This window comes from Anabrus simplex, chromosome 1 (assembly GCF_040414725.1).
Source record: "Anabrus simplex isolate iqAnaSimp1 chromosome 1, ASM4041472v1, whole genome shotgun sequence".
NCBI lineage: Eukaryota > Metazoa > Arthropoda > Insecta > Orthoptera > Tettigoniidae > Anabrus > Anabrus simplex.
In genome coordinates, this window is record NC_090265.1 from 715,323,071 (window position 1) to 715,350,795 (window position 27,725).

Consider the following 27,725-nt stretch of genomic DNA (forward strand, 5'->3'; position numbering starts at 1 on the left):
AAGCTACAAATTACTTTCATGAACTAAAGGGGACGTGGGGTTTACAGGGGCCACTCTTGGTTTGTACAGAATCAGAGGTAAACTACGGCACATAAGAAACCTCAGCACTGAAATATAAGGCAAATTGCGAGAGAAAATAGACAAATAATTTTATGGACTCGAGGGGCGGGGATGTATTTAATTGCATTTAATAAATTTACCCAGACAATAAAAGCTAGAAAACAGACGCAATAAATAAATAAATAAATAAATAAATAAATAAATAAATACTGCAGAGGACTACAAAAGATCACAGTATTAATGTTAAATAAATCACACACGTAGGCTTATCGCATCTCTCATTCAACACAATACATTTACACACTGATTTAAAGCCTAAAATACACACGCAATAAATAAATACTGTAGATGACTTCACTACAGAAGTTCAGGGAGGAATCGCGTCTATTGGTTGATATCCGAAGCAAAGTGCTGGCAATACCAATGATGGAAACCGCTAGGAGATTCTTCAGAGAGGCTTCCACTTCTGCGGATGTTACTGGAGTAGATATAAATTTAATAAACCATCTACGTGCCATCGTAGAAACTTTTTCGTGTGGGTATGCCATTAATAAAGTGACATTTGGCATGTACGCAAAGGAAACTATACAATTGTACTTACAAAAATACAAAAATACATGCCTGTAACTGTGCACAAACTCTTGGGTCATGGAGAGGAGGTCATTAGGCACTGTATTATACCAATTGGACAACTCTCCGAGGAAGCCCAGGAGACCAGGAATAAAGATAATAGGAAACCTTCCAGAAAGACACAAATACTGACCTTTTCCATAGGCTGCTTATATTATCGGACCCTTATATTACCAGCTTAGGGAAATCAAGGAGGAGGAAGTTGATTCCGCTTTCACGAGAAGTGCTCAACATGGCTCAACTTACTGTCTGAGCCTCCTGTATCTGGTTCTGCCGAAGGAGATAATGACAGTGACGATAGCGATCCTGATGTAATTGCATCTAATGAATAAATTGTTTGGCAAGTACATGTATTCCTGTATCTGTTTTTAAACATTCTAAACAGCATGTGCCACTATTAACATCTATTTAATTTCTTAAAGCTGTAACGAAAAATTATTAAAATTACAAAGATTACTAATTCTATTCCTGGCGTAGTAATTTGTTCGTTGTACTTGTTTCACCACACACTTAATTATCTCCAATAATACCAGTTACATACTAAGTTTTATGTAAATCAGTCCATTATTTTCCGAGATACGACTTTTGGCCGGCTACATTCCTGAAATTACGCACTGTGCGTCGGGGTCGGAAAAGAACGAGTTGACCAAGGGAGATCGGATAGGCCAGATGAAGGTGAGAACCTGGCCCAAGTAATTGGAAGCAATGCCAGGACTCAGATGAGGGCCCCGTGGTTGCCAGTCCACGCTAATAAGTACAGAGCTCCTGGGGCCCCTTCTAGTCGCCTCGTACGACAGGCAGGGGATACCGCCCCACCCATAGGGGAATCGGGAAGAAAGCGACCGTGGCCTTAATCAAGGTACGGCCCCGGCATTTGCCAGGTGTGGAAATAGGAAACCACGAGAAACCATCTTCAGGGCTGTCGACAGTGGAGTTCGAACCCATTACCTCCCGAATGCAAGCTGATAGCTACGTGACCCAAACCCCGCAGCCACTTGCTCTGTACGTGAAAATTAACGAATGCGTACGCGTCCATGCCTAATACCGTTGCTGTGACCAAGCTGGACGCCTTAATATTCAGGCTAACCGGACGTTAGTGTTATCGGGTTTGTTGTTTGTGTGGGTGGTAAGAATGGTAGATGAAGCCTGAATATGACAAACAGATTGGTATAGATGTAGGATGCAGTAATTCCATAGAAATGAAAAGATTAGCACAAGGAGAGCTGTATCAAACCAGTCTATGAGCCATATGGCAAGAACTTCATTGAACCGACATGTTTTTTATTCCAATACAAATGGTTGTGGCTGTTGTTTATTTTTATTTTGAGATATAAATATGTCTTATGGCTGGGGTCATCCGAAAATTTGTGTAACGTGACGCGACAAAATGTGTGACTGTAGTGTAACCATAGCAGCCATGCAATGGATGGAAGGACGGACGGACAATGTTACCGGTTCCTAGCAACCGTGCAGGCTATGTCTTACGGGTGGTTGCCATCTGAAATTAGCAGTCGTGGATGGATGGTAATGACCGGGAGACAGATTTATGATCATTTGATTTTCGCAAAGGGAAAAGTACCCCTTGTGGGTGAGGGAAGCAGGCGAATACACCCACGGTATCCTCTGCCTGTCGTAAAAGGCGTCTAACAGGGACGACCAAGGGATGATCGAATTAGAACCCTGAGACTACTTGTAATTAGTACCATCACGCAGGGAACACCATGGGTCGTTGTTACTTGCGCGTAGTACCACTATGTTAGGTAAACAATAGGATTGTGATTAGTAGCGACAGTATGTGCTTCCGGCTTTTGCAGTACCTGTGATTAGTACCACTCAGCGAGCATAGACTATTCTGTGCTCGGTGGTACCACTAAATGAGCGACACCATAGTTCTGCCTTGCCTATGATTAGTACCCACGATGTGAGGAACACCACGGGATAGTACGAGTCCCTGTGGTTAGTACACTTAAGTGATGAACACCATAGGTTTGCGTTGCCTGTACATTGCGTCGCAATGTGAGAAACACCATAGGTCTCTATTACATGTGCGCATTACATTACCTGTGAGTAGTACCATAATGTGTGGAATACCGCGAGTCTACGCTACTTTTGATTAGTACCGCAACATGACAAATACCATGGTTCTACTTTCCTAGCGATAAGTACCATTATGAGGGGCCGATGACCTGGATTTCGGACCCGTTTAGACTACAAGCATCATCGATTCAGTATTGTGCTTTAGAAGCAGTCCCTTGGTCAGTAATACTATTATTTAACGTTAGTTTCTGGGAATGTGGGGCATTGCGGGTCGGATCCACTGATTGTTTTAAATTCATATCCATCATTTTTCGTCTTCGCGTTTTGAATTCTGGTCAGTGGAGGATTTTGGACTTTTAAATTGTGATTACATTTCGTCTCATTTCATATCATTAGGTGCCGATGACCTAGATGTTAGGCCCTTTAAACAACAAGCATCATCATCATCATCATCATCATCATCATCATCATCATGAGGAAAGTGGTTTCTTTTTCAAGGACTGGCTAATGTTATATTGAGGTCGTTTTCACTCGAATAGAAGCAAAACCGTTTTAACGCTATTAAATGAAAAATATTTGTTTCTGGTTTAATAGCTCTTCATTGCCACTCTCATTGGTTACATTTAAAATCATTTCATTACACCTGGTTTCTGTTGGACACAGGCGTCCTCAGTGCCGGCCGCTGGGGCCCGTGCGTCATCTGTGCATCTATATTTTTGATGCATTTTGCAGCTAATGCTTCCTTCCTGAAATGATTTTTAAACGTTTTAATCATTATTGTATCTTCTTCTATGGATAATTATTTAAATATTTGCGTCCTTTTTTCAGGCGCAGTCTAGTGTTGTCGCAGTCGTGGCTCCGCTCTGCACAGGTGAGTCGCAAGAGCGAATTACTTGTTTCCATACATAATGCGTGTCTTCTCTACGGCAAAACGCACAAAGGTGACTGGCACGATTATAAGGAGGATAGTAATCCAAAAGTATGGTACAGTACACTTCTACAGTACTGGTTTCCACACAACCAGTCGAGAATCGCTACTTTGGTGGCATCAGATGTTCTCATGGGCGCTGATGCTTCACGTTTGTCATGGGGGCGTTATTTATGACAGATGGTATAGTTCTACGTGAATTCGTTTGAGTCTACATAATCTACTGCACTGCACAACAAACGGACACTGTTGTAATTTTAACTGTCTTTGGTGTAACGCCCCAGGCTGTAGCAGTTAATTTGCGCAGTTGTCTATTCCTTGCACGTACTGTTAAGGCAGTGCTGTTCAAATTCCAGTTTGCTATCCAGAGTCATTCTTTGATATTTCAGTTGGAGGCGGTGTTCCAGCTGTATACATTTCTAAGTTGCTTGAAGATGTCTGAACACGAAAGAAGCCTGTACCTACGAGTAGAATGTGCCATTGATACAACGTCCCCTGGCAGGCTGTACAGTTTTACCAACTGATCCTTTCAGTACAAAAGCAATGAACGTCAATATTTCATCTTCATTTCTATCGTGGATATAAATCTAGAAGGCCTGTTGAATCAATTAATGTGCATGGATCAGATCAGCTTTGCACAAAATGGTAATTAATTCTTCATATAATAAAATGGGCCCCACCGACTAAGTTGATGCTTCATAGACTTGATATTACCTCCCCAGAAACCTCCGAAATGTGGAGCACTTGGTGGGATAATACTGTATGCCATGTGAATATCTCGGTAAATGCAGCTTCCTCAAGATCCCTTTGGAAATCACTATCTTGCAGCAATTCCTTCCTTGCAGAAAAAGTACTGTTGTCTAAATAGAGATGAAGACGCTTGCCGTATCTGACAACATATCTTCGAAATTAAATGCTGCAGTGAACGCCGCAGGTAATAAATTAGTCACCAGTTCCAAATGTATAGCCTTACTATAAAGGCAAATAAACAAAACCACATAGCACTTCTGTGTTGATCTGCTTTGCTTGGTCCAAGTTTTATAACTAATGGCCGAGTTTAGTAGGCACCAGTATTAAAAAATTTTCGTGAAGGTTGTACACGAGGACTTGGCGGCTCTCTCATCAGTTGTTCAGCTGTTTACTTCTTCAACTTAAAACAAGTTAAACATTTTTATGAAGCACTGAATGAATTACCTGACGAATCCGTAGAATCCAGTACCATTCCCGTAACATTGTCCGGCTCCATGGCTAAATGGTTAGCGTGCTGGCCTTTGGTCACAGGGATCGCGGGTTCGATTCCCGGGGGCTGCGTGTATGGGTCGTCTTCATCATCATTTCATCCTCATAAAAACGCGCAGGTCGCCTACGGTCGTCAAATCGAAAGACTTGCATGTGGCGAGCCGAACTTGTTCTCGGACCCTCCCGGCACTAAAAGCCATACGCCATTTCATTTCACGTAACGTTGTAGTCAAGGGTTGGGATCCTCCATGGAGTGAACATAGATGCTCATATTTTATTAAGAGTCTTGTGAAGTGGTGATTAGGCGGTAAGATTAGCTGATGTTTCACTTCGAACGGTAGTGATTGAATAGTGTAATTTCTCTTGAGATATGCTTCTTGCTTCTTAACGCTTCAATATCTTGTTTGTAGGAGCTGTGCTATACCATGCTTATGCACGAGTGTATACTTGACTTCATTTCTTCTGAAGAAAGAACACCAAAGAATTTGTTAGTGTGCCTGACATTGCGAAATAATCTTCGATTGTATAGGTCTACTATTACTCTGATCAACCGCCTAAGTGTAGACAACTGATGTAAGGTTTAATCAGAAATGATACTACACAATAGCACTGCTGATGCATTCCATACCTCCACGATTTCCTCTTCTTTCACCCTCACATTTTCCACAGGCCACATAGACGACGGGTTCTTCAAATAGGGTGTTCCTAGCCACCACAAAAGTGAATCTGTAAGAATCTCTGCATTTATCCCTCGTGATATCAGATTAGCTAGATTTACTGTAGAGGAAGCTTGTCCATTGCTGTATGTCAGTCAGTTCTTGTATCTCCGACACACGGCGGGACACAAATGTTTCCCAGCGAGAAGACTGTAAACTTAACCATGACAGAACTATAGTCGAGTCACTCCAATAGAACACCTTAGAAATGTTCAAATTGTTGGCAGGAAGAATTCTGCTAACCAGTCTTTCCGTCAGCCTCAATAGCGGGAGCTGACACAAACGTTAAGCTCCAGTTAAGATATTCTGTCACACTGTGTTTTTACTTTATTTTTTTATTTTGGCTTTCGGTCTTAACAATATTGTATGTTTCTGATTTATTAATTATGAAGTGACAATTTTATATCTTTCTGATTATTAATTATGAATCGACTTTGATGAATTGAACATTTAATACGAACACAGACACCCAGCCCCGAACCGGAAGAAATTAACCAGACGAAGTTAAAATCTCCGACCCGACCGGGAATCGAACCCGGGACCCCAGCACGCGAACCATTTAGCCATGGAGCCGGACTGTCACATCGTGTGTGCGTGAGGAGTAACAGAGAGTACATCAGCCCTGATGGAGCGCTGTGCCAGCATATCATGTCTATAGAGCATTTGTTTGGAACATACACAACTCTGGTCTAATGTGGAATGCAAGAGATGATTTACTTGACCTACTGTTCTTAACGTAAATCCCCGGCTTGGGTTTTATGGAAGAATCATGGTGGTTGTCTGCAAGTCAGTAAGTCCAATCAGCTGTTGGTCTCTTGAAAAGCAACGGTAACCTCAAATTATTCTCTTGAAGTGTTCAAGTACTCAAGAGTTATCCGAACTAGCGTTATTTCAAAGAGCGACGAAACTTAAGTGCTTCTAATGCAGCCCTTGTTACTCGTCATGTGATTATGTAATAGCCACCGCTCTGTAGACCTGTCTTCTTTGCAGTCCTCGGAGAGTTGAGCAGTTCGCTTACGTATCTGACAGCCATCAGTCTTGTGTTGTCGTACGTAGTCATAATCAAGGACCAAGTCATCTAAAAGTTATCAGTTGGAATAGGAACGCCTTGGATGAGGTGCTTCGTTTCACCTTTAAGAGCTGAATTTAAATAATGCAACATCTGAACCTGAGATACGGATTCATTATCTCCTGAGAATGATCTTCACTTTCATCTCCCATTTCAAGCTCATTTGAATTTCGTCGTATTGAGCGTACACCTTAGTAAGAATGATCTTCACTTTCATCTCCCATGTCAAGCTCATTTGAACTTCGTCGTATTGAGCGTACACCTTAGTAAGGTTTTCGAATCCACAAGCTATCTGAGTGATACCTCTACTTTCATCAAAACTAAGAATGATCGCATGCGTGTCAAAGAAACTTTGTAAATATCTCTTGGTTTAATCAAAAAGACTTGCCAGAGTTTGAATCCATGTCGCTAAATAATGAAGGATGTCTGAGCTTAGGCGGAGGTTCTATCCCACACACTCCTTGGGCTAACCTTAATGTGCTGCTGGGTAGACAGAGGATGTATGCCCGGTTGTACTTCCTCTCAAAACACCACCACCCCCTTTGGGTGGGGGACGCAGACGAAGCATATACCCACGGTATCTCCTTACTGTCGTAGAGGTGACTAAAAGAGTAACAACCCGTGCGGGTGGGGGACGCAGATGTAGAATACGCCCCCGGTATCCCCTGCATATCGTAAGAGGCGACTAAAAGGCGTGACCTAGGTGCGGATATGGATTGCGGTTTGCTATTATGTGTTGACCCCCCTGAGGATGGGAGGGCTGAATACATTCACAGGTAATCCCTGCCTGTCGTAGAAGGCGACTAAAAGGGTCATCGGTCTCCCCTCTGTTTTAGGGTTAGTTGTAGACCGATTCACAATTCTTGATGTGCGTGCTGCTCGGAGCTCGGAGATGGGCCTCTTACGTGTGCGATTACGCCCGAAAGCCAGAAGGACATATTATTATTGTTTTTTTTTTTTTTTACTTTTCTTCTCTATATTTATTACTCTGTACACCCTATGGGGTACATGCTATTGCGGGTGATTGGAGGGAGTCCTAGTGCTCATTGTCTCAGTCATTCCGTATTAGGCATCGTCCAACATCGGACCCCGGGCAGTACCGGCTACGACCAGCCTTGGCTGTTTGGTTCGGCTACAGAGGCCCCTGATCGGAGTGGGTGGCATTCGAGGAGGATGATTTCGGGCATGGCTTCGAAACGTCTTCGACCTGCCCAAGGTAATGATCCCCCATCGAAGCCTTTAACTTTTGATTCCTTGAGGGGTTTAACCCCGTGGGAACATGCGCAGCGTGAAGGATTGGGATCCAGTTTCCCTAGGTTTCTGGATGCTACCAGAACCGATGGGCACGATTTTAAGCTGGTAAAATCGATTCTTTTTTTTGTAGACACATTGAAGGCGTCTACGGCGAACTTGAGGATCTCAAGAAAATGCGCAACGGTAGTTTACTTTTGAAGACTCGCACTGCACTGTAAGCCGATCAGTTGCTTACGTGCGACCACTTTGGCGAAATCCCCGTCAAAGTGGAGGAGCACAAATCCTTGAATCTGGTTCGCAGAGTCATCTTCCACCGCGACCTTAATTTGAACACTGACGATGAGTTGATGGACGACGTGGAGAACCGTGGCGTAACACTCGTCCGGCGCATTACGCGCGAAGTCAACGATGAAGACGTTGCCACTGGTACCTTCATTGTCCCTTTCAAGTTGTCAGTGTTACCAGAGAAGGTCAAGGTAACTTATCGTTGCGATGTGAGGCCGCACCTCCCACCTCCTATTTGATGCTATCAATGCCAGAGATTCGGACATATGGTATCTCGTTGGTCGAATCAGTCTGTGTGTGGTACATGTGGAAGAGCAGCTCACGGCACGGAAGAGTGCACAACTCCGTACAGGTTCACTAACTGCTCTGATCTTCATTCTCCTCGAGATCGGAACTGTCCGACATATCTGAGTGAGGAGAAGATCCAGGAGATCAAGACCCTGGATGATCTTTCCTACCAGTAAGCGCGCCGTAAGTTTAATTCCACGAATATACCTGCCAATACAGTAGACTACAGCATGATAGCTCAGAGTCTCCCTGGTTCGTCATTCACATCGTTACCCGTGAAGATCGCTGCGCCCAAGGCGGCTGTTACTTCTGCGAGCAAAGCCACAAAGAGTAAAAGCTCGGATGGACACCACACCTTCGACCACGAAAAAGTATGTGCCGGCTGGGACTCCCAAGCCGGTGCAGCAGGGGAGGGGGGGGAGGCTAAGTCCCCTCCCCCACAAGGAGGTCGGCGAAAGCCGTTCGTACGCCGGGCACATCGTCGACCAGGGGTGAGAAAATATATCACAGCCCGTCTAAACGAGAAACGAAGACGGAGAAGCGGAGCGTCCTTACCAGGCGCTCCTGCACTTCTCCTGCGAAGGGGAAATCACGCCCTGTATCTGGAGGGTATGAATCAGCGCCACCAGGTAAGCCTGCTCTTAAACCTGCGCGCTCCCCTCGTAGGACGGAATCCCGCCACCAGAATACGTCGTAGTTCTGGGCGTCAATTTCATCGTCTGTTGATGATTAGATGTACGTCGAGATGCCATCTACGTCTACGGCGGCGAGTATAGTATGTATTCAGGAAACCCAATCTCAGACCAGGTCATCATACGGTCCTGAGAAATTTCAGACTATACTCGACAGAACGATATTATGCTCATCGGGCGTCCGGTGGCGTGGGTATTTTTGTTCGTTCTGATACCTGTAGCGAAGAGGTTCCTCTAAGAAACCCACTGGAAGCAGTTGCAGTGCGGGTACCGCTGCCTGTCATAGCAACAGTGTGTAATGTTTATTTTCCACCAGATCATCCTCTTAATATAAATGATGTAACTCATCTTATAGATCAGCTTCCACTTCCATTCCCCTTATTGGGAGATTTTAATGCCCATCACCCTATATGGGGCTCTGATACACCTTGCCCCAGGGGAAAGGAGTTGGAAATATTACTAACAGAGCTGGATTTATGTATTTTGAATACAGGTGAGCCAACTCATTTCAGCGTACGTTACTGCACATACTCTCGCATAGACCTTAGTGTATGCAGTCGAGCGCTGGTTCCTCTGCTTCGGCGGAATGTACACGCTGATCTCTGTGGTAGTGAACCATTTCCCTATTATTCTTACTTGGTAGAAACAAAAAAACTCGAGGCTCCTCCTCGATGGATTCTTAAACATGCTAATTAGCCAAAGTTCACGGCACTCGCTACCTTTACCGATGCAACTGGCCGGAGCGTAGCCGACGATATAACTTACATAACACAAGTTATTCTTGCTGTTGCTGAGGAGTCCATTCTATCCTTTTCAGTGACTCCTCGCCGAAAACTCGTTCCTTGGTGGAACGAAGAAATTGCAGCAGGTATAAAAGTACGCCGTCGCGCTCATAAACGCTATGATAGGCAGCCTAATATAGCCAACTTTGTAACATTTAAAAAATTCCGCGCTAAGGCGCGAGTTCTTAATCGACAGAATAAGAAAGCTTCGTGGGAGAGAGAGGTGTCGTCAATGATGTCACATACACAGTCATCTCAAGTGTGGACCAAACTTCGACGTATTTCGGGTATACAAGGATCGTATTTAGTACCGGGAATTTTCATTGTAGGCGGTATCGTCACAGATTCATCTTCTATTGCTAATCATCTAGCCAGTCATTTCGCGGATGTGTCTGATTCCGGGAATTACCATCGTGATTTCTTAGCTCTGAAGCGGGAGGCAGAACGTCATCAACTCAGTCTTGCCACTCAAGCTTCAGAGGACTATAACGTGCCCTTTGCGGAGTGGAAACTCCGCAGCGCCTTTGCGCTTTCCAAGGACAAGGCTCCCAGACCAGATAATGTCCACAACCAGATGTTGAAACACCTTCGTGTGTTCAACCGAATCTGGGTAGAGGGTGAGTTTCCATCACAGTGGCGGGAGAGCTTAATAATTCCTGTCCTCAAGCCTGACAAAAATCCTAAGTATGCAGGAAGCTGCAGACCTATTTGTCTTACAAACTGCTTGTGTAAGTTTTTTGAGAGGACGATCGCCGACTTTTGTGGTGCCTGGAGAAAAGAGGACTATTGTCCAAATACCAACGTGGTTTTCGAGCCGCTCGCTCGACCACTGACCACTTGGTATGCCAGGAGAGTTCTATCCAGGACGCTTTTCTCTGAAAACAGCATTTGGTGGCTGTTTTCTTTGACTTAGAAAAGGCCTATGACACCACATAGCGATACGGCATCATTTCAGTCCTGCATCAACGGGATTTCCGAGGTAATTTGCCGGTATTAAGTGTGATTTTTTTTTTTTGCCCCTCCGCGTATTCCGTGTCTGAGTAGGAAGGACATGTTCGCAGTACCACATTCAGGAAAATAAGAGTCCCACAGGGATCGGTTCTTAGTTTCAGTCCGTTCGCGATTGTCATAATTAGTATTGTGGCTGCTGGTGGTTCAACGGTAATATCTTCGCTATATGTAGACGATTTTGCTCTGCATTATAGCTCACAAAATATGGCCGTCGCAGAGCTACAATTATAGCAGGCAATTAGGAGAGTGGAACAGTGGACCTTGGAAAATGGCTTTCGGTTTTCAACCGCAGACCTCTGTTGTGCACTTCTGCCGGAAGCGCACTCTTCACTCCCACCGTGAGCTTTATTTAGGGAATGTCGCTCATCCGGTAGTTGACACTTATCTTTTTCTTGGGCCCCTTCTCGATAGCAAATTATCCTGGGATATCTTGAAGTTTCTTAGCGGCACTACTTAGGGGGCAGACCGCACGGTGCTCCAACGATTTTATAGGTCTCATATTTTATCGGGGTTAGACTACGGCAGTGCAGCAAATCGATCAGCAAGGTAAAGCGTCCTAGCCCAACTGGATAGCATTCACCACAGCGGAGTTAGGTTGGCAACGAGAGCTTTTCTTACAAGCCCAGCTCGCTGAATCTGGTGTGCCGCCTTTACACCTGAGGCGCTAGCAAATGCTTCTGTTCTATGCTGCAGATTTGTGACAGAAGCCACTCTACCTGAGCTATCCTTGCGTATTCCACAATATAAACCGTCGGCTGTACGCTGCTTACCCTCGAGCAACGCAGCCGATTGGAATACGCTTAGATAGCAGTCGCAGATTATTTGATGTAGCTTCGGTTCCTTATCTTGTCAGCCGACCAAGTAGGGTACCTCCTTGGATAGTACAACAACCTGAAATCATTCTAGAATTGTACCCTGACCCAAAAAAACACGGACCCCTCTATTTATCAGTGAAACTTTCTGCCCGTTGTTGGCCGGTACCCTGATTCGGTCGTTGTATTCACGGATGGTTCGAGGGCAGAAGCGGGAGTAGACTGTGCGTTTGTTGTTGACAATAACCGATTTCTTTTTCCTCTACCGAAAATCTGTAGTGTGTACACAGCAGAGCTCTATGCCATCTGTGAAGCTCTGCGGTAAACACTGTCCGATGAGCGCTGTCAATTTCTGCTGTGTACCGACTCCTCGAGCGCGCTACAATCTATAAATACATGTTTCCCTCGGCACCCTCTGGTGCAGCGGATCCAGGACCTGCTGGCAGGGTGTTCGGATGCCGGCACCGGAATTACGTTTATGTGGCTCCACAGCTACATGGGTGTAGAGGGAAACGAGTTAGCTGACAAGGCTACCAAGGAGGCTGTTACCTTGCCCTCGTTGCCTTACAGGGTTCCTGCCAGTAATATTCTCTCTCAGCAGAGACATCTGGTTATGTCCCATTGGGAGATGCAGTTGCAGGGCACCACTCTCCCAAATAAGCTGAAAGCGTTAAAAGGAACTACGAAGGTATGGAAGACCTCGCTTCGGGCTTCTCGGAAAGAAGCTGTGGTATTATGTCGTCTTCGGTTTGGCCATGGCGTGGTAACGCACTCCTACCTACTGAAGGTTGAAGGTCCCCCTATGTGTACTTGCGGCGGTCGTCTAACCGTGGTGCACATCCTTACGGAGTGTGTGGGCTTGACCGATCTGCGCCGTAGTCTGCAACTCCCGAGTGCCATTTCCTTCATCCTACGAGATGACGAGCTGTCAGCAGAGTAATGTATTTTGTATTACCATAGTGTATTTTGTTGTTAACTACGCTTTTATCTCATTGAATCCATTGTAGTTCGTGTTTGCATATTTTAATGTGTTATTTTAACTTCTAATTCTGTACTTCAAGGCAATGCCTTACTCCATTGTAATCTCTAGATTGTATAATTTTATTAGAAAATAAGGCATTGCGAATTAGATCCACTGATTATTTTAATCTCATAATCTGAATAACATAATGCATTGAAACTGCGTACACCACAATAATAAACTTTTAAAGGCCGGTGTGTTCAGTCATCTTGCCTACGAATAGTAAACGTAACGATAGTACCAACCTTTACCTATTATTTAAATTGTTCATTCAAAGAGTTCAAAACTGTCGAAGAGAAAACGAGATAGAATGCAAGATAAACATATTTCAAAGAAATCCTGTAGAACATATGAGGCCTTACTCCAGATGTATTGCAGCAACTGAAGAATTACCGATACTTGGGCCATTTTAATTTAAGTACTATAGAATGAAGACATAGCACTTGCAACGCATTGATCTCTGAAGTTAAGAGAGAAATGTGGACATTACTTTTGGAAGGTATGTATGTATGTATGTATGTATGTATGTATGTATGTATGTATGCCCGTTTCTCTACGGGGTCTGGTATGAAATGAGTTTTTACAACCGGATGCCCTTCCTGACGTCAACCATCTCAGAGGAGTTAGTAAGATGAAATGAATGAATCACATGATATAATGTAGCAAGAAGGAAGTGTGTGAAACCCAGTGCCGGCACATAGCCTACTCCTGTTGAATAGCACTAAGGGGTCTGCTCAAGGCATAACGTCTCCATCCGATGGACGAATCACCATCAACAGCGTCGTATGCTCTCACTCCGTGTGAACACTGCGGCGTGGTTTGGAATTTAATCCAGGCTTTTGGCACGCAATCTAGTGATTAGAAATTGTGTAACACCTCCGCTTCTACCCTTACTTCAACAATGATGACACTTGACACGCCTTCTCGGAAAATAACCAGTTTTATGATCTCCGGGTAATAGGGTTCTAGTCTCGCTTGATGTGTGAGGATCAAAGGTGGGCATAGCATGGCGGGAGCTGAGGAAACTTCGTCATTTTAGGGAAAAGAAAATTGTTAGTTGTGATTGGGGTGCCTATGTTGTTTAGGGTAAAACTGTTATAGTAAAAGATCAAATATTTACGGAACTCTCCCGAGCAAATGTATGTAATTGGTCATTACATTGCAACTCCACGAAGACACGATGAGTCATATCAAAACCGTCCTTATTATAACGTGATTTTACGGTATTACTGGACTTCTCTAAACGGTGCCATCCGGCACTACGAATAGCGGCCTAGAAGCGAGTGGGATGGGAACAGAAGAAAGCGGAGTTATCAGTTTTTTCTTTCTGCAGTGCAGTGTTCGTTTGTTTTAAGTTTGCTGCTCAAGTGACCTAGCACAGTATAAAACAATACGACAATATATTGCAACACAGCGCGTCACTCCACACGGGGTTGACAAGAAACTGCCCTCCAGCATTGACAGGTTTTCATTTAATACCGCAGGGCTCTCACTGGTGCGGCTTGAGCAAAGAATACCCCCTCCCCTCTCCCGAAGTCTACTGAAGCTGTCGTTGGCGCTGCACTTCACGAGGAACATCAAACACGCACTGCATGTCAAGATTTAGAGAAATCCAGTAGTACAAGGGTGATATTACAGTTATTGCTCTGTTCGAGGAACGTGGGCCTACCATGACCGACAACAACTGCGGAGCTTATGTCTGTAGCATTACTTATTCAAATGAAGAGTAGAAGAATTTTAACATTTAGAAGCTCGTAGAACCTGTTCTTCTACTGATTTTAAAGTCCAGAAATTCACAAACCTTGGCATATTCATTGTAACTGTGAAACTTATTTTCATTATATAATTTTAGCATACAATAAGGCCCCCCAAAAAATCTGAGTACGTACATGTGTAGGAAAAGAGGGGCTCGTTGTGGTCAACTATTATCTTAAGTCTCTGTAGTATTGTTAATTTTCATTATCAAAAGTAAAATAAGATATACATGTATGAACTATGAACACTTTTCAAGCCCCTGACAAGCACAAGACTATATTTTACAATATTTTTCATAATTTACCAATTACTTTAGTAACTGTTACAGCCATCATATCTCGTAACACAGGCTACAGTTCAATGAGGAATGTCTGAGAAATAATCACTTGCCTCATTACCACAGAATCTCATTAACTCTCTAAGTCTATGAATTTCTCGGCAAAAACTGGCAATGCTCCTAGGGAAGAAAAGCATTGTGCTATGTTGGGGTAATTAAATGAAGGTTAAAAATTACACCATGATAGGAATAATACATTTAACTTTATACGCTTCCTCTGGCAGGTCAAATTTACTATCAGGTTGATTGGAAGCATCTGCCTCTTCCGTTTCGCAGTTGGGAAGGATTCCTAAGCTCCGTTATAAGTGGTCCGGAAGCTCAACAACGGTCATCTCTGAATCTTGATCTGTTAATGGCAGGGATGGAAATGATGATTTCTTTGCATACCTCTCATCCAAGAAGCTCTTCGAACTCTTAAAACATTGTACTGGCAGCTGTTACGTCTTACTGTGAGGGCTTCTGACAATCGGTTTTGATGATAGAGGTCCAGTCACTAAAACTGTTGTCTGCGCTGTTGAATTCACCAAACCCGTGTTCTTCTTGTTCTCAAGATAGGAATGGCCCCTTACTGGAAAAGTTAAGTTTTTTCTCAACGTTCACCATGTTGGAAGAGGGATTGAAAATAAGTGAAGTTATTCTGTTGTCCACCACACGAGTCACAGAACATACTCGGGTGCTTTTCCTTACAATGGTTGTAGATGAAATGATGCAACAAGGAGCATATATCGTAACTTCTCTTTTTGCCTTTATGCTCCATGAAAAGCACTTTGGGAAGTGGATAGTACATGGATGTTAAATGCAAACACAGATAACTGTCACTTGTTGTAGACATCATTCGTGGAGGTGTTAGGAACAGCCAAATTTCTTCCACAGTCGAAGCAAATCTTAAATTCACATTGACTTTTTGATTTATCCAAGTGCTTCTTTTATGCTTAGCTAACCTCCTGCTGCTCGTACACTGAGCGCGAGAAGAGTACTATGAGCTCATTCTTCCCCTGCAGGTATGTTGATCAGCCCCTTTTCTCCCTGTATGCTCCTTTTTTTCCGTTAGCTCTTTTCTCTGGAGAGAGCTCCTTTCTTTCACAGTCGGAGTTGTCCACTAAGAAATTCAAGTGAACACCAGCAGATCGCAGTGAGCACGTCGGGGAGCCGAGTACAGTCGGTATTAAACACAGAATTTCTGTGTAACCCTGCAGTAGTGATGGGCTGCGAATGGATTCGCGAAGAATCTAGTCTGGGACCATAAAACTCGAGGTACTCGAGTCCGAACTCGAGGCCGAGGACGCTGGCAGCGTTATCTGCGAGCTGTGTATAGAAACAACACGAGGCATAATATTGTAGGTAGGCCAAGGACAAGTTTTGGTTCCGTTTCCCAGTAATGCACAGTGATATAATGTACAAACTAATGTTGTGATGCGGTAATGAACATCACTTTAAAGAAGTGTGTACACAGTCACCCTTTGAAACTTTCGTTAATCCCGAAGCATTCATGCAATACCTTACCGACAAAATAAGTACGATATACAGCAGGACAAAATACCGGAGGTGGAAACAATATAATTATGTTCATATTGGATACCTCACCAAATGCCCACAGCATTCCTTCAATCAATTGAACGTTGTGGACGTTGAACTAGGGCATGCGTTGTTCTACTGCACAGCAAGATATACAGCCGAGCATGTACATTATGCCTCATGTACATGAATGTATAGGCCTACACAACAAAACCTTATTGTAACATAAACTAAGGAACGTGTGGACACAGTTACTTATGTACCACAATATCACCGGCGCACGGTCTAGCTCCATGGCTAAGTGGTTAGTGTGGTGGCCTTTGGTCACACGGGTCCCGGGTTCGATACGCGGCAGGGTCGCGAATTTTAACCATTATTGGTCAATTTTGCTGGTACGGGGGCTGGGTGTGTGCGTTGTCTTCATCTTCATTACGACGCGCAGGTCGCCTACGGGAGTCAAATCGAAAGACCTGCATCTGGTGAGCCGAACATGTCCTCGGACAATCCTAGCACCAAAAGCCATACTCCATTTCATTTTACCGGCGCACAGTGTGAAATTTTAGAGATCATGCCAGACAAAAGTACATTTTCGACTAATCTTTTTATATTATAAAGGCATTATTTTACGCTCTTGACTTCTTTTGGCCAATACCTTGATTTTTCGGCGTTTCGGATCCCTTCCATTGTTTTCTCCCTGATTAGTGTTATATAGAGGATGACTGCCTAGTCGTACTTCCTCTTAAAACAATCACCACCACCACCACCACCACCACTCTGGAGGAAGTATGTAATACCTACAATGAATAGTTAAATTATGTTCCCAATCTTCACTCCATATCTCAAGTTACCAAAGGCTAACCTAATGGGCGATATAATGCAAAAATGCAAACTCATGTCCTCATCCCGAGGTCATGCAGCTCCTTTCAGGAAAACCCCCATTGCAGGTGAACTGTATGTACCATTTCAACTACATACCAGCCCTCCTGACATTCTAACATTTCTGGCGGTACCAGGAATCGAACCCAGGCCCCCAAGAACGGCAGCTAACAACACTAACCGTTACGCTACAGAGGCGCTGTAATGAAAGAGCCCAACTAACTATAGACGAAGGAGAAAAGGAAGAATGTCACTGTGTGACAAGTTAAACGAATGGCATTTCGAAACAAACATGTTACGGTCTTACACTCGCGTTATGGTCATCATTTACTTAGCTGTTATAATAGTACTTAATGAGTGGAGTATTTATTCCGACTGCTCGGCAACAGGTCGCAGTTACGGATCGTGACGTCATCGTGGAGACTCGAGTACTTCGCACGGGTTACTCGGAGAGGCTGGGACTCGCCAGACTCGATTCTCGCGAGTCCAAGCGTCACTCGCGCACATCACTACCCTGCAGCACTAGCCCTCTACGTTGTGACTTGAATAATGACGTCTTGTCTCACAGACCAATGTCTTCTACTTAAAATATAATTCTAAATGATAACCAACAAACAATTTGAATTATTTTAATATAATTGTAATGGTTCATAAAGAACAGGTACATTTACGAATCAAGCTCTTGTGCTCCATTTTACATGCGCACTTACTGTTTTAAAAAATGTAATAGTGCTGTATATTACACAGCAACAAAATATTGGCGTCTGGCATTTGCAATTGCTTGATATTAAACAATAGTATAACATACAAAATTCAAAACATTTTCCTTTAAAAATAATAACTTTGGGCCTGAAATTCTGTAATTGAATTTGCTATTCATAACCTATGTGGAAATAGGACATCCCTGGCATGCAAATTCAGCATGACTTTGACATAAAAATCCTTTTACAAAATTTGCTATTTTACTGGGTCTTCTGGCCGAGGCGGTAAAGGCGTGCTCGGTTCGCCCGGAAGGACATGGGTTCGAATCCCTGTCAGGAAGTCGTAAAATTTAAGAAACGAGATTTCCACTTCCGGAGGTGCATCTGGCCCTGAGGTTCACTCAACCTACACAAAAAAGTGAGTACCAGGTTAATCCCTGGGGGCAAAGGCGGCCGGGCGTAGAGCCAACCACTCAACCCCATCAAGTGCTGATGTTACGGATATTGGAAGTCTTTACCTTCCACCCCTCCAAGGGCCTTCATGGCCTGTACGGAGATGACTTTGCTTTACTGGGTCTTCTGTCATTTCTGCACATGTGGCACATTATCTTCCTCTTCCTTGTCTGTTTCGTCAGGCTTTGATTTTACATCACTTTCTGTCTTCTTTCAGTAACACGCTCCCTTTCTTGTTCATTGGTCATAGTTCACTAAACAAAATGTCATTACACTGACGGAAACAAATATCCAGACACCATGAGTAATAAGGAATGTAGAATACGGAAGTTTTGGCAATATATTTGTCAAGGTAACATATTTATTAAAATTACTGCAGGTTAATATCCGCGCGAGTAAAGTCATCGCAAATATGCCATGCTGGTCCATTAATAACCGGTGTAATCGCCAGACTGTTGAATGCAGGCATGTAAACGTGCATGCATTGTGCCGTACAGGTGTCGAATGTCAGCTTGTGGGATGTAGTTCCATGCGTGTTGCACTTGGTCGGTCAATACAGGGACGGTTAATAGCGGCTGTGGATGACGCTGGAGTTGTCGTTCAATGATGTCCCATACGTGCTCGATTGGGACAGATCGGGGGATCGAGCAGGCCAAGGCAACATGTCGACACTCTGTAGAGCACGTTGGGTTACAACAGCGACATGGGGGCGTGTATTATCCCGTTGGAAAACACCCCCGAGAATGCTGTTCATGAATGACAGCACAACAGGTCGAATCACCAGACGGACGTACACATCTGCAGTCAGGGTGCGTGGGATAACCACGAGAGTGCTCCTGCTGTCATAGGAAATTGCTCCCCAGACCAGAACTCCCGGTGTAGGTCCAGTCTGTCGACGCCGAAGACTGGTGGAATGCAGGCGCTCACCTGGCTTCCTCCTAACCAACACACGGCCATCACTGGCACCAGGGCAGAACCGGCTTTCATCGGGAAACACAACGGACTTCCACTCTATCCTCCTATGAGCTCTCGATTGACACCACTGAAGTCGCAGACGGCTGTGGTTTGGGGTAAGTGGAATGCACGCCTCAGGGCGTCTGGCTAGGAGCTGTCTTTCAAGTAACCGATTTCGAACAGTTCGTTGCTTTACTGTGGTGCAAACTGGCGCTCGAATTGCTGCTGCAGACGCAGTTCCTCTGCGCCACAGCCTTACGCCAAATACGGCGGTCCTCCCTCCCACTCGGTGGTGCCACGGGGCGTACCTTCTCGTGACCACTGCTGCCAGCTCGCTTGCACAGCGGAGACATTCCTGCCAGTCGTTCCTCAGTAGTGCGGAAGGAAAATCCACCTTCACGTAGCCCTGTTATACGGCATCGTTCAACCGCAGTGAGCTGTTGATACTGGCCTCTTCGTCGTCTTTAAGGCATTCTTGACCCACTCAGTCACTCCGTCCAATCTCACAGGTAACTAACGCTCTCGCACAGTATAGCCCAAGTTCATAGAACAGTCACTCGTCTGTTATTCAGGATCATATCACACACTTGTTCAATATTGGCATCAGTTATGGCTGGATCTTTCCTCAACCCTCATGAACTGTTCAGTCCACTGGTGAACACTTCGCTGTGGCAAAACGTTGTCCCCGTATTGTGCTGAAAGTTTTCTATGATTTTCCGCTCCTGGTACAGCCTCAGACCACAAAAAACGCTGTTCTTCCTTGGTGCAAACAGAGAGTGGCGCGGCCATCTATACATCGCAACAGCGCAAGCTGTACTGATTAGTAGGGATGGGCGCGATAGCATGTCGAGGCGCGGAAAATAACATGAAATATACATATTGCTGCTCATTTGCCCACTGGGTTTTTTAAGAGTATTGCAGAATGAAGTACGGTATCGTTAACGAAGACGACGAGCGTAATGGTGTAGTTGAAATACAATTAAACGTGTCAAGTCCGAAAGTATCGGCATAGCAGACCACGGGCATTTAATTTCACGTCTTTATTTGTCGTGATCAGGAAATTGATAAACAGATGAATCATTATGAATTGCACATAAACGATGAAAACAAATCTAATATGGGTAAATCCACTAACATAATTCGAACATACATTCAACCATTAAAAGCCTCCGTGGCTCAGGCGGCAGCGCGTTGGCCTCTCACCGCTAGATTCCGTGGTTCAAATCCCGGTCACTCCATGTGAGATTTGTTGTTCTCCGGCTACTCCGGTTTTCCTTGTCATCTTTCATTCTAGCAACACTCTCCAATATTATTTCATTTCATCTGTCAGCCATTCATCATTGCCCACAATTCCTATCCATTCATTCCCTTCCTGACTCGGTCACTGACTGGAAAACAGTATTCAAATATTATTATTATTATTATTATTATTATTATTATTATTATTATTATTATTATTATTATTATTATTATTATTATTATTATAGTATTATAATTCAAGGACCACGTTGTGTTCTTCTTCTTATTCTTCTTAATCTGCTTACCCTCCAGGGTTAGCTTTTCCCTCGGACTCAGGATGACCAGTACTTCGCCCAGGCGGCCTCACCTGCTATGCTGAACAGGGGCCTTGCGGGGGATGGGAAGATTGGAAGGGATAGACAAGGAAGAGGGAAGGAAGCTGCAGTGGCCTTAAGTTAGGTGCCATCCCGAAATTTGCCTGGAGGAAACCACTTCCAGGATGGCTGAGGTGGGAATCGAACCCACCTCTACTCAGTTGACCTCCCGAGGCTGAGTGGACCCCGTTCCAGCCCTCGTACCACTTTTCAAATTTCGTGGCAGAGCCGGGAATCGAACCCGGACCTCCGGGGATGGCAGCTAATCGAACCATTTAGCCATGGAGCCAGGCACATGAAAAGGAAATTTTCATAAACATCAATACTACTATTACACATTTCCTGTTACTTTCCTTGCTTTTTTGAAACACAATTCTCTTTCTTTGGGAGGTTTCCTATTATATGTCAAAGACTTAGGTGGATTAGGAACGTTGGAAATTATTGTGATGGAATTCCACTTGAGTAGTTTCCGTCCATCTGCCCTCTTTAGTTCAAATTGCGATTCTTCAAAATGATGCTAGAAGAAAATACATAATAAGACCTATAAATATAAAACATCGTTCTTATAAACATACTATTATTCAGGAATAATACGAATGTGTAACTTCACTAACCTCGCACAAGAAGCAATTATCTGTAGGTTGCCATTTGTCACGCCTACAGTTTTGTACCCACTGAGCTCTCCTTTACTTACCTCTCGGGAAGCGAAACACACTAATTCCGTCAGCTGTCTTATTTTGACAATTTGGTGCGGCGCATTACCCCGTTTTCCTTCAAAATACAAGTAACAACTCACATCATTACATCGGGCACGCCCACATAACAACGATATTTGAGACCCAATATGGCCGCCACCGCAAAGGATTGTGGTAGCGTGACCAGACATCCCTAGACAGACCTTGACCACAGACGTAGACAACGGTGCCATCTAGCGGCTGGTGAGCACACTGCCATAGAGCCAACCTAAAGAGAATTAGAGCAAAATTGCAGATACTTACTGAGTTGCCTACGTAATAATGTTAATGTCGACGAGGAAAATAAAAATCTTAGAAAGTACATTTTAGAGATCGGGTGTAAATAGTGAGTAAGCGTAACTGTAACGTTTAAGGTAGTAATAGATACATTAATCCGGGCGAGTTGGTCATGTGGTTAGGGGTGCGCCTCTGTGAGCTTGCATCCGGGAGATAATGGGTTCGAACCCCACTGTCGGCAGCCCTGAAAATGGGTTTTCCGTGGTTTCCCATTTTCACACTAGGCAAATGCTGGGGCTGTACCTTAATTAAGGCCACGGTCGCTTCCTTCCCCTTCCTAGGCCATTCCTATCCCTTCGTCTCCATAAGACCTATCTGTGTCGGTGCGACATAAAACAAATAGCAAAATTAAAAAAAAAGATAAATTAATTGTAACAAAATTATGCATGTATCAGATAATTTGGATTGCAGTAAATGATTACTCTCTCCTCAGTTTCAGGCGATCCAGAACTAGGAGATGAAAGTACTATATTAAAAAAAAGAGAAACTGAAGAAAATAACGAAAAAGGGGGAGATTTTTCATCATAGTTCTTAACCCTAGCAGTACCGAGGTATTTTTGTCGTATGTTACCAACGGGGGCGTGGGGGGCGGAAGTTGGCTGAGGAACCTACTAAGATACTATTATTATTTTCTTTATTCTCGATTCTCGATATTTTATTTTATTAATTAGATCTGACTCAGCCAAAACTTCATAAAGGGTAATTGATTCCAGAGGTTAAATTTGCTAAAGATCGGTTTTAACTATACCCATTTTTAGATATGCATCAAAAAACGTTCTTTTCCGCCTTGAGAAAATCTATAACTTACCTGTGCAGTATCATGACGCAAGGAAAATTCAACGACAATGCAACCATGAATGTCCATAATCAAGAAACAAAAAATAAATTGAACCTTGTGGCGAACATTTGCATCAATCGATCGACTTTTCGTAGGAACACACCCTAAATGGGTGAGATTTACAAATTCCGCAAATATTTTAAATTTTGTACTAAAAACTTAGTTTCTCCTTTCTTATTATACTAGCAAATGTACCCGTGCTTCGCTACGGTATTCTACATTGTATACGGATTTCTTCGTAAATTACTGTAAAGGCAGTGAGTGAGACTATATTAAATTGCACCTACAAATGGACTTCACCATCAGACGACTCGTTCAATGTTCTACATGGTTGGTCCTATGACATTTCCTCGTAACTCATATATTTATGGGTTAGATTCAGTTAGTCATTGAAAGGGGTGAAATTGGGTACAGTTTTCACATACGGCTTCATTTTTTTGATACTCATGTGACCCTGGAATCAAAAAAATGTTGCGAACATATGGTCACTGGTCATGTCAATGTGCGTGCCCAATGTCATAATGCATCTTTCCTATAAGTGTGCCAAACGATAACATACTCTTGTAAAAAGTATAAAATTAACTTGAACTCGAGAAATGCAGTACTATTTAACTAATAAGGGATAGAGATACGACAAAATGTCATAGGCTCAAAGTTGTAGATCTCTCCAAATTTAAACGCGATCTTTTGTGATACGACTTCCTTTTTAGCCACCAATTATTCCGAAGGGAAGGACTGCATCGTCGTTAAAATTGCATCCATATTCCGATATTATCCGGGGCCAAAAGTTATACATTTGCATAGCCTGGAAGTTGTATTTCCTCAAAGAAAAGATTGTCCAGGTTTCGGGATTAACACTCACATACATACGGAGTAATTAAGGAAGAAAGTAATACAGTTGAGAAAGTTGAAATTAATAGAAAATAGGATTATAACTGAGGACAGCGGGATGAGTACAAATATGTAAATTCAAAGTGAATGTATTGGAAAATCAAATGCCCCTTAATAAATTATGGTGGTATGAGTTATGGATATAGGAAAGCGGTAACAGAGGAGAAATTTAGGCGCAGGGATTCTTAGGTAAACAGATAAGAAGATGACTAATTGTGTTATTACTTAAGCTATTCGAGGACGGTTATAACCTCCAACGATATTCCGCCAATATCCCACAGAATTTCCGATTGACCCCTCTCTTGCTTCCTACTCGAGGAACAACCACGAATTTACAGGAATTATGACGAAAATGGCAATACGTTACTTCCCGGCAGGCATGCAGTCGGAACTTTGCCATGGTAACCTGTAGGTTCGTTGTCGGTGTGTCGGTCACTCAATACAGAGCATGAAACCCGCAGAAAATAGTAACTTTCTCCATCATTTGAATAGTAAGGTAAATTATGAACATAACGAAAGTTGTTTATCATGAAGGTGCAGTTCACATACGGAGTTTACAGAAAATCAATAGTATAAGAGAAAATGGAGGAAAACCGTTCTTCAAACGTTCAAGAATTTTTTTTTTTTTTTTTTTTTTTTTGCTACTTGCTTTACGTCGCACCGACACAGATAGGTCTTATGGCGACGATGGGACAGGAAAGGCCTCGGAGTGGGAAGGAAGCGGCCGTGGCCTTAATTAAGGTACAGCCCCAGCATTTGCCTGGTGTGAAAATGGGAAACCACGGAAAACCATTTTCAGGGCTGCCGACAGTGGGGTTCGAACCTACTATCTCCCGAATACTGGATACTTGCCGCACTTAAGCGACTGCAGCTATCGAGCTCGGTCTTCAAAGATTGTAATATGATATGCACATCGAAACATTTCTCGGGTTGAGTATAATCTAAATATGAACTTTGGTTGAGATCTCTCTAGCCGTTTCGCCGTGATGGTGGAACAAACACGCAAACAGACACGAAAAATAAAAACTACTGATTCGGTCTTGAGTTGACCTAAAACGAATAAATATCTGAAAAATTGGCAAAACAAACGAAATTACAGGCAGCGGACCCCCTACAACTTTATTTATGTAGATAAGCATGGACACGTCTAGCAGTGCAGACCTTTATTTCGAGAGTTACTGCTTTGAAACTGTACGACATATCTACAAACGGACTTCACCATCACACGCTTCGTTCAGTGTTCTACATGGCTGGTCCCATGACATCTTCTCGTATCTCCTATATTTATGGTTTGATTGAGTTAGACTCATTGAATGGGGTGAAATTTTGTACAGTTTTCACACTTTACTTTATATTTCTGATACTCATGTGACAGCTAGAATCATAAAATTTGGCTATCACATGGCCACTGGTCACGTCAATGTGCGTGCCGAATGTCATGATTTTATCTTTGCTTGTTTTCTTGTTTTCCTATAACCCCCGGTCTGTTCAAAGATTCCAAAATGATATGCATATCGAAACCTTCCTCGGGATGAATATAATCTAAATATGAAGTTTGGTTGAGATCTATCCAGCCGTTTCATCGTGACGGTGGAACAAACAGACACGAAAACATTCCTCGGGATGAGTATAATCTAAATATGAACTTTGGTTGAGATCTCTCCAGCCGTTTCGCCGTGATGGTGGAACAAACACGCAAACAGACACGAAAAATAACAACTACTGATTCGGTCTTGAGTTGACCTAAAACGAATAAATATCTGAAAAATTGGCAAAACAAACGAAATTACAGACAGCGGACCCTCTACAACTTTATTTATATAGATTAATAACGAACGTCAAATTTTTAAACTCAATTTGGTAAATAAATGGCGTATGGATTTTAGTGCCGGGAGTGTTCAAAGTCAAGTTCGGCTCGCCAGATGCAGGTCTTTTGATTTGACCCCCGTAGGCGACCTGCGCATCGTGATGAGGATGAAATGATGATGGAGACGACACACACACACACCCAGCCCCCGTGTCAGCGGAATTAACCAATTATGGTTAACCCGGGACCCCTGTGGCCAAAGGCCAGCACGCTATCCATTTAGCCATGGAGCCAGACAATTCAATTTGGTATCATTCTACGACAAAACTAGACTGTTGCCTTTTTTAAAAATTTGAGAAACACAATTTGTATTTCTTCCATCCTTTTAATTCACATATACTTAAAATGTAAAGTCTCTCGCTTTTTCGTTGTTAAAACACACCTTTACCTTTTTGTGGATTTGATGTCGATTGTACGAGGATTTATATGGACGTATGTTTGTACTCTTTCATTATTGTTGAAATATTGCGCAACAAAACAATAGTTTTCCATCAAGTATTGCTCATTCGAAAACACTTAAAAAACGGCTTTTTCATAAGGGTTGAATTTCGACATTTTCCGGGGTCTTCCCCGTTTTTGCCTGCGAGTTCCTACAATTTGCTTTACGTCGCTTCGACGCAGGTAGGTCTTATGGCGACGATGGGATAGGAAAGAGCCAGGAATGGGAAGGAAGCGAAGGAAACTTGAGGTACAGCCCCTAGCACTTGCCTGATGCGAAAATGGAAAACCACGGAGAACCATCTTCAGGGCTGTCGACAGTGGGATTCGAACCCACTATCTCCCGAATGCAAGCTGACCGCTACGTGACCCAAACCGCGCAGCCACTTGCTCGGTTGAACTGTGAGTTGAGCAACCCCTACTAACTTCCAAAACCTGGCGCCTCTGCACAACCCTCGCCAAGTGGTATGTGCTGTAGGGTTAACTCAACTACATGAAACTAAATAAAATGAACTTAAACGAATCGTACAATAAATATAAATAATAATTGTTATAATTAATGATTATCAGCTAATATATTTTGAAATTGAGGAAATGACCTTTCCACTTCGCATGAGATCAGGGGACAGTATGTAAGAGCTGGAGTGGTACTACAGTACGTATTTTCCTTCCAGAACAGCAGCAGTGACCAAAGCATCCTTTCAGCCGAGATTCTTCTGCAATTTGAAACGCATGTAGAGAAATGATAACCTCTTCGCTAACAATTTACATGTAAATAGCCTTTCCGAAATTTAAGGAGACGCGAGAAGATATGAACTATCCTCTGAAATCAGTTATGTACTCTGCCATATCTTGAGGTGTATCACATTCTTACTTAATTTCCGTATGTAACATTAAAATTAAGAGATCGTTTACTTCAGTCTTTACTTTTAACGAGTTAACAACTGCTGTCGGCCACGTTATATACGCATTTATTACGAAAATGTGTTATCCTCTATCATTTCGAATTTTTTATTTTTTATTTTATAGAGAACAGCAGTCGACGGGTATTATTAATAGACTTCGACATCGCCTTCGAAAGTCGACGAGAGAACTCGCTAGTGGACATAGCGAGGAAACGATACCGAAGGTAATCCATCGCGTGCAGTATAATCGCTTAATCGCTGGGGTGCATAAATATCGGGAACGGAAGAAATCGCGCGCGCTTAATTGCTCGTAATAACGCATGCGTCGGTGATAGCGCTCTCGCTGTAACCGAAGGGCGATACACAGTTTAATATAGGAATTTTGAAGGGACAGAAAGAAATTGTCGCTGTAACGGAGTTCTCGTTGTATGCCGTACTCGCTATAGCAGACTTCTAGTGTATATTACTCCTATAACAGCAGCCCCGGTGTCTTCCTACAAGGATGTAGAAGTAGATGGGAGTGAAATACCAGCACTCTATTATGTAAATAATTATGTCAGAAGTATGAGGTCAGGAAGTACTGTATATACGATAAGGAAGGTATGGTTTCTTCGATTCGAACCAGTGATCGTGGTCGGACACAACCACTGGTCTACAGAGGAGGCTAATGGCGGGTGCGACCTCTGGTAGTGCCGTGGAACTTTACATTTTGTTTTGATGATGATGA

At 43.3% G+C, this 27,725-nt stretch overlaps 1 protein-coding gene across 2 annotated transcripts in view; it reads left to right on the forward strand.

Moving 5' to 3' along the window:
* Positions 1 to 27,725, forward strand: part of Ntan1 (N-terminal amidohydrolase 1) — a 303,749-nt gene that overhangs the window by 145,354 nt on the left and 130,670 nt on the right. Inside the window, exon 2 of one of the 2 annotated variants that reach the window (XM_067146196.2) lies at positions 3,556 to 3,598. The exons of the other annotated variant lie outside the window; for it this stretch is intronic. The gene's annotated coding sequence lies outside the window, so the exon portion shown is untranslated. The remainder of the gene's footprint in view (positions 1 to 3,555; positions 3,599 to 27,725) is intronic. 2 annotated transcript variants of the gene reach the window in all.